The sequence below is a fragment of the Euprymna scolopes genome, chromosome 28, assembly GCF_053919585.1.
Source record: "Euprymna scolopes isolate OS-2025 chromosome 28, ASM5391958v1, whole genome shotgun sequence".
NCBI lineage: Eukaryota > Metazoa > Mollusca > Cephalopoda > Sepiida > Sepiolidae > Euprymna > Euprymna scolopes.
In genome coordinates, this window is record NC_136509.1 from 17,054,521 (window position 1) to 17,066,485 (window position 11,965).

Below are 11,965 nucleotides of genomic sequence, written 5' to 3' on the forward strand. Positions count from 1 at the left end.
GTGAAACCACGTGGTCCTACCGATATTTCGCCGATTCTAACATTGTGTGCTGAGGATTTTTCGTTCATCTTCTTATTTTCTTATGTCCGTGTCGTCGTCTTTTACACATTGGCGTCTGTCGAGAGGAGCACACGGGTTCAAAAGCATAAAAATAACATGAACAAAACAAAGAAAATACAAATGTTGGCACTTCAAATATATATCGGATGGACTTTCCGTGCATATGACATCATTTATCATCTACATGCTAGTCCACATATACGTTCTGTTGAGGCTGTGTCAGTCAGTTGCCGTCAGTTCATCTCGGTCTCCTAAATCGCTTCTGACCTAACCCAAGCAACGAGATTCTTCAACTACATCCTAACTTCAACTCTTGTTATGTCCAACTGTCGCTAAGGGTTTAACTCGATTCTCACTATCGTAAACTGGACTTTTCTTCCGTAAATCGTTTCAATCGTCGTTAAACGCAACAAAATCTTATTAACAATCGTACCTCATAGTCACTCGACAAGGTCATAAAACTCCTTGATACTGCTAAGGTATTCACAAGCCAAATCTAAATATATCTCTAAATATATCTATATCGATTGTTCTATTCTTTTTGTTATCGTCGTTCGGCCCACCCTAATTTAAACCTCGATTCTTTTATCTGCATTAGGGAAGAAATTTCTATCTATTTTCTAATAATAAAACATATTCGCTGTTTCTTCTGTTATATATATTTTCCCCTTTTCTCTTATTGCTCAACACCTAGTGTGAGCGCGTCTTTAGTATCACAGCTTCAGGAATTACTTGACTCTGGAGTACTACTGTCACATGTGGGTAGCAGTGATTCTGCCCAACGTACCCTTTCTGAGTCTGACAGAGTCCGAAAACAAAATTCAATACATATACAATAGAAGACAAAGATTGTTTCCCATCCTTATTAGCTGTCAAATCATACGTTTCGCAACAAAAAAAGTCACTATTAATAAAAATAGGTAGAATAAATACTCTCTATCTACAGGGTGGAACGATAAAATTCGCGCCCTAGAAAAGACGAGATGATTCCATTTCCATTTGATAAAAACCGGTTTTCTTTTTTTATTGTAGACCATCTACTAGTTGGTCTGTTGTGTACAAATCTCAGTAGTGACAGGAGCCTTTTATCATGTCTTAAAGTGACACAACATTCAACGAGCAGGATCGGATATGCGCTATTGTACAACTCATTCTCTCTACCGATCCAAGTTATGACAACAGCACCCTCAAAATGCAAATCCAGATGGTTCAACGCTTGAGGGCAAAACTCAACAAAGTTTTCGCCCACGGTTATGGTCTTTGGTGTTTTTAAGTGAGGGCCACATCATGCTACCCCGCATCTTTGAGGCCGGCCTGAAAGTCATCACCAAAGTATACCTGGATGTGCTGAAGAGTGAAGTGATCCCCTAGTGTAATTAGGTAGAAGTTGGCGGATCCTGAGTGTAGCAGCAAGACTCGGCGCCGGTCCACAAGTCGAAAGAGACCTAGGATTTACTTCAGAAGGAGTGCTACGACTTTGTACTCTTCTCTCACTGACTCCCCTTTTCCCCCGACTTGAACCCGCTGGGTTACTTTGTTTGGGCATACGTTGTGAACATCACCAACCTGACCTCACACAACAAAGCTAGACTAATCGCTACAATCCGCTGAATATTCGCCGACCTCCTGCTGTTTTTATCTTCAAGTCTCTTACAGACGTAATTTTGTTAGTCTCAGTCTTTTCTATAAATAATACTATACCATATGTTCTTCAGAATTGTCTGATATATTTCCTGCTTCTTTTGTTCCAGCCCGACCGGTTCTATTGATCTAGTGATCTGAATCAATTCGCTGTTTTTATACTTTATTGTAATAGAGCTTCCTATTCCAGTAGCTTCTTTTCAAGAACTGCAATCTTGTGGAATTCTCTTCCTGCTTACTGTTTTCCTTCTAACTAAAGCCTTAGTTTTTCCAGACTAAAGTCAATAGGCGTTTCATGTCTTGGAAATAATCATCTTTCGCTCTTATTAGTTCCTTACAGCAAGTGGCTTCATACCTTGCTTGCTGCGATTTCCATAAGAAAATGTGTAATACTTGTACAGAAAATGTCCAACAAGCTGTCCAAAAAGTGACCGAAGAGTTTTGAGCTTATATAGATTCTTTATTTTTTATGACATCATTCTGTAATTTTAACACAATCGGATTAAGACATTCAGAACTTTAAAAATTGCAAAATTCGAACAATCCTTATTTATTGTAACTTTTTGGACACCCTAAAACCTGCAAGAATTGAAGGAAAACATCAGGAACAAAATAAGGGAGTTAAATCGCAATCCCTAGATTCTAGAATCTGCCATGAATAATGTTTCGGAAAGAGCACAAATATGCGAAACTGAAAATGGGCAACATTTAAAAGACATTATTTTTCATAAATAAAGATGGGTTGAATTTTGCATTTAAAAAAAAAAAATCCTAGATTGTTTTAAAAAAAAATCCTAGATTGTGTTGTAATTACAGAAATGTATCATTAAAAGTAAAGAATCTATATAAGTTCAAACCCCTTCAGTGACTTATTGAACACACTGTATTGGACTAGTTGCTGACCTTTATGTCAGTAATCTGTAAGACAAACACAGTGAAGCAACATTGCGGTGATGGGAAAGGGTTTGTAGTTTTATTGACAGTGCGGGACCTATTAGATTGGCGATTCTTCTTTGGACCTTATCCAAGAGGAGGAAACTAGAGATGCACAAGCCCAGATGTAGCTCCCTCTCCCTTCCTCTCGGGGCAGCTGGCCCTCCTTCCACTTCCCTCTCCTCTCCACATTAAAAAAAACAGCCTTGTTCCTAATTTGCTCAGTGGGGAAGCAAATAAATACCGTCAATAATCTGTTCGGTTCTCATGAGTACTCCTCCGTTGCAGGGGGCAGTGTAGTATCTGTTCATATACCATTCCAGGTATTGCCTCACCCTGTTTCTGAGAGAGGGTATACTGTTACATAACTTTTGTTCGTCGTTATGTAATTTTCCAAGATCTCCTTTTAGAAGGTTTTTGCATCATCAACGCTCTGATCCCCATCTGGCATCAATTGTGATAGATGGCTCTCGTTTGGGTGAGGCCCCGTGTTTTGACAAGCTTCTGGGTTTGACCTTTACTCCTGATCTGAAATGGAACACGTACATCAAGTCTGTTGCCAAGGTCGCTGGAAAGATGGTGGGATCCTTCTACCGCTCCAGAAGATATCTCACTACTGATGCAATTCTCTATCTATATAAAAGCCAAGTACGTCCAAGGATGGAATACTGTTGCCATACCTGGGCAGGAGCTGCTAAAAGCAGCCTATCCTGCCTTGACAGAGTACAAAATAGACTTCATGGCTTAGTGGGGGAGTCGCTTTTCTCTAACCTGCAACCACTCTCACACAGAAGAGACGTTGCGAGCCTATCCTTGTTTTATCGCTCTTTCCATGGCAAGTGCTCGTCTGAACTCCAATCTCTGGTCCCCCTCGCCAATCTTTCACGAAAAACACCCGTCTAGCTGAATCCACTGTGAAAAATTTCCCCCACTCTGTATCTGTGCCCAAATCAAAACGTGGATTCCATGAACAAAGCTTCTTTCTTAGAACTGCACGCCTGTGGAACTCTGTTCCGTCTGCCTGCTTACCACCGGACTACAACTTGGATGTGTTCAAGTCCAACGTTAACAAATTCTTAATGAACCGCCCCCTTAAGTAAATACTTCATCAAATCTCCACACTAACGTAATGTACTTGCAATAACCCTTATCCATCAGTGGCTTCCGGGCCTTGATAAGTGGTGACCACTGTGTAAAAAAAAAGAGAGTGTAGTATCTGTTCTGTAGTCATGATACTATCATCAGGGATTAGTTTCTCTTAGCGAGTGGATAATGATACACTAGCTAAAACCTATGCGTCCTCTGGTCGCATATTTTTAGCTAGTATTTATAAATGATAAAAAATACCTCTAATGCAAACGGCTATGACAAAGTGTCCACACAGTGCACAGAAAATAAAATAATAAAATAATAAAAAAGGAAAAACAAGTTGCTTTATTTACTTTCCTCATTATCAAACTATAAATTGGCCGCAAAAATTCCTCTGTTTTCCGAAGATAAAACTATTTTCCAATTAATTTCTCTGCACTCTAGACAAAACAAGAACAAGCTTATAGGTGTAATACTTTCAGAGAGAAGTGCAATTTACATATCCATATTTACACATGGCAAGCCGTTTCCAGGAGACAATAAACATTGTTCACCCCACCACACACAACTATCCACCCCGTACAATATATTTCAGTTGGTCAGTCGATTTACCGCCCTCACCCCTTCTAACCCCCTCCTCTGACTTGACTTTCTTCATTAATTAGACGCTTTTAACGCTGAGAATATTGGACATTCCAGAACACATTGCATCCCCACAGGTCCTAATATCCCATTTGTAGTCTATTTTCACGTCCACATCTTATTAAATATGATATTTATCGTGTGTAGATCTTGTCATCGTTAGCAATTTATATCGCTACTCTTTAAGTCAACCGGATTTCCTTTGGGCTAATCACAATTGCAAATTATAGTAAGACCAAATCTCAGACAAACATATTCTATCTGCCATCCACGTTTGAATTTTATATCTTATGTATAAAGTAATGCCCGCAATAATTTTCAGTAGCTTTCCGTATAAGAAATTGATATAGTTTGCTTGAATCACTGTTTGGTGAGTATTTGTATAAAAGTTAATTTTTAGTAATAATGAACACAGATAAATTTAACCTTTGTTTGTCTACATAAGGAATCAACTTGGAGTTTACTAAACAAATATATTCGCTGAACGACTTAATTATTACCCACGTAAGTGACAGGGAGTTTAAAACGAAGCAATATAAGGAAATGTGTGCAGAAGAGGAGACTTCGATGGTATGACCACGCCGAAAAAATTAGTAAGAGTTCTCAGGTTAGTAGATGAAGAAAAACTGGCCGAGCAGGTCAAGCTAACAAGAAAAGGCCAAAGGAAATATAAAAAGATTTGATAAAAATGTATTTGAAAGAAAGGACATAGATAGATTAATCTGGAAATGAATTTATCAACTCTCTTCAACACACACAAACATACAAAATTCTTGCATTTTTTTTCTCGGATGTTTTTAATTGAAAGCAATGTTTAATTTCAGAAGAGTTTCTGACGGTTAGCTAATCTGTATTAGTCCTGGAGATGAAAAAAGCGTGTTCGGTGGGTAGATAATCTGTACGACGACGCTTATTATACCCACACCTTTGAATGGCCTTTTGACTTTTTTGTTCATTATGTATTTTATATGTTGTGAAAATAAATATTTTATAAATTTGGCCGCTCAATTCCATTCTCTGAAATATAACTATCAATGCAATAAGAGCATCGGACAATTTGGAAAAAAACTTACACAAAAGAAAAAACATGTAAAAATAATTGAACGTCTATTGCTTTTAAATGTGACAACCGAATTATAGTGAAATGAAATGTATCTCGCTTGTTTGTTAATTTATTCAGACAAAAATCTATGTTGTATTAGCTTATTAAACGTAGTATTTCAATTTGATTTTAAACAACACTTTTATCACGGAAAAACCCTTTCATATATACATATATATATATATATATATATATCCAATATCTATATATATATCCAATTATATATATATATATCCAATATATATATATATATATATCCAATATATATATATATATATATATATATATATATATATATCCAATATATATATATATATATATATATATATATCCAATATATATATATATATATATATATATATATACATCCAATGTATATATATATCCAATATATATATATATATATATATATATATATATATATCCAATATATATATATATATATATATATATATACATATATCCAATATATATACATATATCCAATATATATATATATATCCAATATATATATATATATATATATATATATATATCCAATATATATATATATCCAATATATATATATGTATATATATACATATATATATCCAATATATATATATATGTATATATATATATCCAATATGTATATATATATATATATATATATCCAATATATATATATATATATATATATATATATATATATATATATATATATATATATATATATATTTCCAGAGTGACCCAACGTTACGCGGTATTGAATAATTATCATATCAGGTTTGGTTTTGGTTGTAGGAGAGTATATATGCATAGCCTATGATCTTGATTTTTTTCTATTTACCTTAAAAAATGTTGTGCACCATCCCTGGGTAGGGGGACCGTCATCATACCACGTGTGATGATGATTGGTCCAATAGGGTGGGCTGTAGGAGAGCATATACATAGATGTTATGACTTGACCTTTGATCTTGTCCTTGGAAAATTGTGTGCACTATTCCCAGGTGGGGGGACCATTATCATGCGAAGTTTGGTCAGTGATGTGCTCTGTAGGAGATGTATACACACACACACACACACACACACACACACACGCACACACACGCCCGCGCCCTCGCGCGCTACTACTTTATATAGATATGATTTTTCTATATAATGGCTTGAATTGAGGTTTTAAATGTGAATGTCAAGTATGATAGTGTAATTGCGCTCTAAACAGAAACATTCATTTCAAACGCGCCACTGTCATATCAAATAACCTACTGTTGATTCTATATGTCGAGCCTTTCGGCTTTTGTGGTAAAACTTCTAAAATACACTCGTAATGTTAGGCTGTATAAAGTGTTAAGTTTCATCAAAATTGCCTGTCCTTTCTTTCGTCGGATTGTTTCGAAACCTATCTATTAAGACTGCCAGGCAAATAAAATACTTTCTTGTAAAATTTCATAAAAATCGACCCAGTTTTCTGGTCGATAGGGAATATGTATATATATATATATATATATATATATATATATATATATAAAATAAATAAAATAAAATAAAATAAATAATTTTTATCAAGTAAGATCTTTGACTTACTTGTTGTTTAATCAAATACTTTTGCATGAAAAATCCGATCCCGCATTTTACTAATTCCTACCCTTTGATGAGAAGGAAAGTGTTTCTTCGAAACTCCGCGGATTAAGGACTATCCACTTATCTAGTGTTTCCTTTTCAGATTAAATATGTTCTTAACTCATTTCAAAGTGTTTTTAACATGTTTTATTAACTGCTTGCTCGTATAAATATATATATATATATTTATATATATATATATATAAATATATATATATATGCTATTATAAACAAATGATTAATAAAATATGTTAAAAGACATCTTGAAAAAGAGTTAAAGACATATTTAATTTTAAAAAAGGAACCACAAGATAAGTGGATAGTCCTTAATCCGCGGAGTTTCGAAGAAATAGACTCCTTCTCATCAGAGGGCAGGAATTAGCAAAATTCAGGATCGGATTTTGCATATAAAAGTATTAAATGAAACTACAAGTAAGTTAAAGATCTTACTTGGTTTAAAAAAAGGGTGAGGTAAGGGGAACAGGAGGCAAAAGAAAAATAATAAAAAGATTTCACATGAATGGATAGTCCGGTGAAGGGTAAAAATCCAAAAATGGTAAAATCCAAAACGGTCGAATTTAAAATTTCAATCTACTATTATATTATATGCTATTATATATATATATGCTATTATATAAAGAAAACTTTGTCCGTGTGTATGTGTGTGTGTACATATATATATATATGTATAATGTATAATGTATATATATATATATATATATATATATATATATATAATAGATGACAGAAGTCTATATTCCAAGTTACATGATTGTTGTCATCTTCCTTTAATCATTATATCAATCACTGAATCTATTTTGCCCTGAACTCTTCAGAGGAAATAGCACCTATCAACCCATCAAAATAAAATGCAATTTTCGGATTTTGTAGTCATGCCCATATGTATTTTATTTGCTTTTGAAGGCTTGAAAAGTGATATTTCTTCTGAAGAGTTAAGGGCAAAATAGATTCATTGATATATATAATGATTATATTAATGATTTTGTGCTACGAAACAGGTGCTGTCAAGAATTGTGAATGTTTACATAGTTAAAGGAATAAATTGTAAGATGGTCAACATCATATGTAACTTGGAATATAAACTTTTGTCATTTATTTGTCATATGCTTTGCAATTACATTGAACTTCATAAATGAGAGAATTGGTATAAATAGAAGTTGAAATATAATTGAAGAAACATATTTCTACAGAAATATATATATATATATATATATATATATATATATATATATATATATATATATATATATATATATACAGGGTGACCCCCCAAAAACAGAAGACATTCAATAGTTTTTCTGAGAATTTTACAGTCAACGTAGAAAATAAGGCCAAAGACACTAGTATTTTGATGTGATGTTTTGAATATAATAAACTAGTTATGACCAAAGTTTAATTTCATTCGGACAAAACCCTAAGAAACAGGGCCTAATTACAGTGTGGGCCCGTTTTTTGTGATCTACCCTATACACACACACACACACACACACACACACATATATATATATATATATATATTATTTCATGCGTCTATATAGAATTTCATATATTTATGTTCTTTATTAACTTCAACAGTGCTCAATACGCAGTAGAGCGAGGTAGTAAATTTTGAAAATATATATGAAATTCAACTACATAGAATTTTCGCATTTCATCCTGGTGAGGCAAAAGGCCAACGAACCCTTATAAGGATGAAAAACTGAAGCTTAATTGCTATATTTATTTTAAAAATTTCCTCCTCTTTCGCTCCCTCTCCCCCTCTCTCTCTATCTCTCTCTCTCTCTCTCTCTCTATATATATATATATATATATATCTGTATATATATATATATATATATATATATATATACATGAGTATATATATATATGAGCATATACATATATATATATATATATATATATATATATATTCATATATGCGGTTTCTACCAAATTACTCAGACAATTTCTGATCTAAACATTTGAAATTTTACATAAACGGTATTCAAAGATAGGGCAAACAAGCTTTTTAATCGGTTTGGGTCGAAACTTTTTAGTTACCAATATATAAATCTATGCATATTTGTATGTTTGCATGTCTGCCTAAAGCTTTCGACAGATGCGGCAGATTTTCACAAGATCAGCACTGTTTTGAAGCTCGACTCTTCAGACGACAAATATCGAAGAATTGACTAAAAACATTAATATCTTCACCTTCAATTGGGCACTTTTCCACAGGGGGAGGTCGCTTTTTTCGCCGATATTTTCGAAAGTCAACCTCTCCTTTCGATTATCTAGCCTTAATTTTAGTTTACGTTATTTCCGGTTTGGCGGTGGTCGTAACAGCAAAGACGTCACGTTTTTTCCCGTTCGAACCTGCCTTCCTACTACCACTTTTTTGTTTTGCTCAACACACACCTCCAAACACCCGGGCCACGCCGGGCTGAAATGCTAGTATATATATATAATTAAGAACACGGTTAAACTTTTGTTCTCAACCGCTGCCAATCTTGGTAATACTATAATATAATGGGAAAATAAACAAAATAGTGAATAATAATAATAATAATAATAATAATAATAATAATATATATATATATATATATATATGTATATATATAATATAAAGCTGTGTATGTGTGTGTGTGTGTGTGTGTGTGTGTGTGTGTGTGTGTGTGTGTGTGTGTCTGGTCACGAATAGGCTCCTATATGGTTGACTATTTAAAAAAAAACTGATTACATATAATGATAGAAGATGTATCGAGACACAGGAATGGGTATGTTTGATTTGACAGAACGGTGATTCATTAAAATTGTGGGGTCTGTGTTCGCACCTGGTTCACAAAGTATGGAAATAAAAAATTTAAAAATTAAAAAAAAAACGTTTACAAGTGTTTTTGATATAGATCTACATAAGAATACTTTGATAAGTATGTTTTAACTTAAATAGGGATGGTATAATAAAATTGTGGGGTCTGCGTTCTCGCCTGGTCTCTATAGAATGGAAATAGGCACAAACTTTAATAAAGACTTTTCATATCTATCTGCGTAAGTATACTTTGATAATTATGTTTCAGTTTGAAGAAATATGGTATAATGAAATTATGGGGTGTTCGTTCGCACCTGACCTCCATAGAATGGAAATATGTCACAAAGTTTAACAAGGTTTTTTTAATATAGATCAACAGAATATTGTGATAAGTGTTTCAGTGTGAACAGGTATGGTATAATAAATTATGGGGTTTATCTATTTTATTTTTACTTTCATCATATTTTGCTTTGGTTTTGATACCCCCAAATTCGAAGCTATCTCTTTACAACCCTTCCTTTTCATAACCTATCATACTTTCCTAAATCAGAGTCCATTTTCTGTAGGCTGTTTTTGAACCTAGTCAACGACGGGTACTTTTGCTAGTATATAATATATATATAATATATATATATATATATATATATATATATATTCGTTTTATTTTTTATTACCGTATTTTTCTGCTAAGTTACATTTTAGTTTCGGTTACACGACCGTTTTTTTTTTGGCCGTCCTGTAGCTTCCTCAGACTTTTACAGAAATGTTCGTTTATGGTGGAATTAAAGGGTGAATGGTGTCAGGGGAGGGGCGCAAGAGAAAAGCGGAAAAAGAATGAAGGGAACAAGGGGGAGAGGTGGTGTATATACGCATGTGTGTGCTCGCGCGTACGGCCGCAAGCTAACCCTCTCCAAGCACTTAACAACAAATAAAAATCAAATAGATAAGCCGAATCATACCCCCCGCCTCCCAACACCAAACAGGTCAAGACATACCTATCAAGAAATCATCTTATCAACGAGGCGCCAACAACCTAAACCTTAGGACTCGAAATTTAAAGTAACCCCCTCCTCCTGCCCCCACATATCTCCTTCCCTCCTCCATGAATCCCTATGCCCTCAGCCACACCAGAGATGAACTTCCCAGACCCTTCACAACCACCTAATGTCCTTAAACTCCAAAACTAAAACATTACCGACATACCAAGAACCCCCTCCCACCTCTCCCCTTCTTCCCTTCCTCTTTTCCCGCTTTTCTCTCGCACCCCTCCCCTATACCATTCACCTTTTCATTCCACCATAAACGAACATTTCTGTAAAAGTCTGAGGAAGCTACAGGACGGCAAAAAAAAAAACGGTCGTGTAGCCGAAACAATAATGTAACTTAACAGAAAGATACGGTAATACAAAATAAAACGCATATTTGCTCTACAACAGTATTGAGCACTTTCTTCAGGCTTTTATTAATCACCATTTCTACTATATATATATATATATATATATATATATATATATATATATATATATATATATACTTAGCCCATAAAATGATAAAAGCTCTCCCCCCAAGATGGTCTATTTTTCGGTTTTAAAGAGCAAAAAAGCCAGTAGCCCGATTTCAACTTACACGGTTAATCCACAGATCAATCAGCCTCTGTCATTTAATAACACTCACCACCACCACCACAATAACAACAACAACAACAACAATACAAAGAAACGGAAAATGAATTCTACTAATGGGCATTGATAAAAGTCCTTAGAATACACATTTACGTTTCGTATTTACGAAGCGTTTCCCAAGAGAGGTGTATATTCGAAATTGATCCCTCTTGAATCTACTCTAAACCAATTGTGCTCAGTCCCAGTGGATGCCATTTAGAAACATGAATGAGATGCCCTGACGTCATCAGAAATCGTGACCCGATGTCAAAACGTTTAGCAAGGAAATATTCAATCAGCCGAGCGAGGGAGGAGAAGCAACAAAAAGAAATGTAGCTTATGTTTAGTCGTTTTTCAAATGATATATTGTTCCAGCTCCAGTGGGAATTTAGAATTAATTTCATTAGAGATGCTGTTATCTACGGT